The 4,131-nt window shown below is 36.7% G+C and overlaps 1 non-coding gene across 1 annotated transcript; it reads left to right on the top strand.

The window, feature by feature from the left end:
• The first annotated feature begins 1,727 nt into the window (after window positions 1–1,727).
• LOC114235926 (U6 spliceosomal RNA) lies at window positions 1,728–1,831 on the top strand. Its single transcript, XR_003621996.1, has one exon. It is a non-coding gene; the product is annotated as a U6 spliceosomal RNA (small nuclear RNA).
• Window positions 1,832–4,131: the final 2,300 nt, after the last annotated feature.

Genomic DNA, 4,131 nt, shown 5'->3' with positions numbered 1-4,131 from the left:
GTTGCCCTCCAAACGGTGTGTCAGAATTGGAGAGGATTTGGTGAGGAGTTTTATAGTAATGGTTCAAGGGCAGGGTTGTGATAAGGTGCAGGGCCTGCCCTCCTTTAATCCGGCCTCAGGTGGTCTCCTGATGAGCTTCGAGTTTATCAAGCTGTGACCTTCTCTCCTGAACATCTTCCATTTGGTGGGGGTTTTAGTTCTGCAGAAAAACTTAAAGATATTGTTATGTGTATCCCTTGAGGTAGAGCCAGGACCCTACCCCAAGGCTGCACTATTGTTTCTTTACTGCTCCTCCCTTGTCTTCCCAGAATTCATGGTAGAGTTGGAGGAATGGGAGGTTTGAACAATTAGGATTTTCATTGGCTCCTCATGGGCACCATGAGGAACCCGTATTCTTATTCTTGATTTCTTCTCTGGGGATTTCCTTTCTTTCATGTGTGATAGCAATTGCAATTCATTATCAAAAAAAACTAGGATTCAGAAAAAGAAATGTCATCTTAAAAAGATGACTCATGTTTTAGAATTCAAAAATGGGGAAGTTATGATATTAAAAATGATGGTAACCAGTAAAACGAGTTAAAACGGTGATAAGCATGAATTGTTTTGATGAATGTGGGCAAGGATAAGATTATGATTAGTGCTTTTTTTTTAACATCTTTATTGAAGTAAAATTGCTTTACAATGGTGTGTTAGTTTCTGCTGTATAAAAAAGTGAATCAGCTATATGTATGTATGTATGTATGTATATATATATATATATATATATATATATATATATATATATATATCTCCCCATATCCTCTCCCACATGTGTCTCCCTCCCACCCTCCCTATCCCATCCCTCTAGGTGGTCACAAAACACCAAGCTGATCTCCCTGTGCTATGCGGCTGCTTCGCACTAGCTATCTATTTTCCATTTGGTAGTGTATTTATGTCAATGCTACTCTCTCACTTCGTCCCAGCCTACCCTTCTCCCTCCCCGTGTCCTCAAGTCCATTCTCTACATCTGCGACTTTATTCCTGTCCTGCCCCTAGGTTCATCAGAACCATTTTTTTTTTTAGATTCTATATACATGTGTTAGCATACGGTATTAGTTTTCCTCTTTCTGACTTACTTCACTCTGTATGACAGACTCTAGGTCCATCCACCTCACTACAAATAACTCAATTTCATTTCTTTTTATGGCTGAGTAATATTCCATTGTATATATGTGCCACATCTTCTTATCCATTCATTTGTCGATGGACACTTAGGTTGCTTCCAAGTCCTGGCTATTGTAAATAGTGCTGCAATGAACATTGTGGTACATGTGTCTTTTTGAATAATGGTTTTCTCAGGGTATATGCAGAATAGTGGGATTGCTGGGTCATATGGTAGTTCTATTTTTAGTTTTTTAAGGAACTTCCATACTGTTCTCCATAGTGGCTGTATCAATGTACATTCCCACCAACAGGGCAAGAGGGTTCCCTTTTCTCCACACCCTCTCCAGCATTTATTGTTTCTAGATCTTTTGATAATGGCCATTCTGACCAATGTGAGTGATACCTCATTGTGGTTTTGATTTACATTTCTCTAATGATTAGTGATGTTGAGCATCCTCTCATGTGTTTGTTGGCAATCTGTATCTCTTCTTTGGAGAAATGTCTATTTAGATCTTCTGCCCGTTTTTGGATTGGGTTGTTTGTTTTTTTTGATATTGAGTGACTTTTAAAAATAAGATCTTTTTGTCCTCACTTTGGTAGCACATATACTAAAATTGGATCAATACAGAGTTTAACATGACCCCTGCTCAATGTTGACATGCAGATTCATAAAGAATTCTATATTTTGTGATGATAGTTAACAATACTGTATTGTATATGTGAAGTTTGCAGAGGATAGAGCTTAAATTAATCTATTTACCACACACACACACACACACACACACACACACAGAATGGTAACTATGTAGAAGTGATGGATAGGTTAATTAGCCTGATTGTAGTGCTTTTTTTTACAATGTATATATATGTCAAAAAATTATTTTGTACCTTAATTATATACAATTTTTATATGTCAAAGATACGTCAATAAAGCTATGTGAAATTTTAAAAAATAAGTTTCTTTAAAGGTAGGGTTTATTGTTTAGAACATTTACTCTTTCTAAAATCTCATGGATTACTCATTCTAAAAATCAGACACTACAAACAAAAAAGACATAATTAATGTTCATCCTGTATGAGATATTGTGTATGCTACAGTGAATCTGTGTTGATAAAAAAATATAAGTTGTAATTAGTAATTTTTATTTTTTAAAAAACATATTTCTAATTTTCATTTTCCTCTTTATGTGACACCACTTTCACTGCAGTAAAGAAAAAAAATTTATATAAATATTTTTGTCAATTGGAAAAATCTGATTTAATTTTTTGTGAATGACCAATTCTCTGTCATTCATGCACACTTCTGAGACAAATCTAGAATGAGAAGATTGTTATTTTCTTTGATGACAGATCTTACCTCTATTGACGATTGTTCTAGTCTTTTTCTCTTAAATTTCAGAAACTCCAGAAACCTTTGATTCATTTCCAGGTATCAGTAAAGTGTTAGAGGAAAGGAAACAATAATTACAAATGTCCTGAAAACTATCTTTTGTCTAAAAAATTCAAAATCCAATAAATCTCCCAGAACAGATGCTGAGGGCAGAATTGAGAAGAGCATCTCAGTGCTTCCACAAATTTACAGAAGTAGGTATGTAGTCTTTTCTCTATTAATATGTGAGTTTTAGTAGATGGCTGGATGAGAACTGAGAGCTCAATTACTCCGGCTGTAGGAGTTTGATTGCTGATGGCTCTCAACTCAATCCCTCTCCAGGAACTGTCTTCAACTCAAAAGATCCGCTTTGCCTAAATCCACACCTCCTTTCCAGGGCAGCTTGCATCTGAGGACTGGTTTATAGGGGTTCGTAAAAGACAACTTCCTTGTCTTAAGACAGGATGATTGTGTAAGACCATCCCAGCTGGAGAACTCCCCAAGCGGTGTGCTAAGACCTTTATTGGAATTGCCTTGCAGTTCTCCTTCTTGCCCTGCTCAACCCTACTCCCCTTCTCCCTCATAACTGATCCAATAATCTTACTGTACGGAAATCTCAGAGTCAGTTTCCCAGAGAAACTTCCCTGTGACATGGCTGTGTAGATACATGATTAAAGTACAAATGTATGTTCATACCACGTGTTGGGTTGGCCAAAAGTTCATTCGTTGTTTTTTTCCGTAAGATGGCTTTAATAGTGCTTAGTTGTCTTTAACTTCATTCGAAACAATTTTGTTAGATTGTATTGTGACAGCTGTCATATCAGCATGCATTAAAAAACAAACAAACATCAAAATTGGTGAATTTTTGTGTAGCCATTTAAATATTGAAGATGGAAGAAAAAAGCAACATTTTCAGCATATTATGCTTTATTATTTCAAGAAAGGTAAAAACACAACCAAAATACAAAAAAATATTTGTGCAGTGTATGGAGAAGGCGCTGTGACTGATCGAACGTGTCAAAGTGGTTTGCGAAGTTTCATGCGGAGATTTCTCGCTGGACGATACTCCACGGTTGGGTAGACCAGTTGAAGTTGATAGCGATCAAATTGAGACATTAATTGAGAACAATCAACACTATACCACGTGGGAGATAGATGACATACTCAAAATATCCAAATCAAGCATTGAAAATCATTTGCACCAGCTTGGTTATGTTCATCACTTTGATGTGTGGGTTCCACATAAGCGAAAAAAACCTTCTTGACCGTATTTCCTCATGTGATTCTCTACTTAAACATAACGAAAATTTTCCATTTTTAAAACAAATTGTGATGGGTGATGAAAAGTGGATACTGTACAATAACGTTGAATGGAAGAGATCGTGGGGCAAGTGAAATAAACCACCACCAACCACACCAAAGGCCGGTCTTTGTCCAAAGAAGGTGATGTTGTGTATATGGTGGTATTGGAAGGGAGTCCTCTATTATGAGCTCCTTCTGGAAAACCAAACGATTAATTCCAACAAGTATTGCTCCCAATGAGACCAACTGAAAGCAGCACTCGACCACTCGACGAAAAGTGTCCAGAATTAGTCAAAAAAAACGCATAATCTTCCATC

Source organism: Balaenoptera acutorostrata, chromosome 4 (assembly GCF_949987535.1).
Source record: "Balaenoptera acutorostrata chromosome 4, mBalAcu1.1, whole genome shotgun sequence".
Taxonomy (NCBI): Eukaryota; Metazoa; Chordata; class Mammalia; order Artiodactyla; family Balaenopteridae; genus Balaenoptera; species Balaenoptera acutorostrata.
The sequence above is the reverse complement of the archived record's forward strand: the minus strand, read 5'-3'. Positions and strand labels throughout refer to the sequence as shown.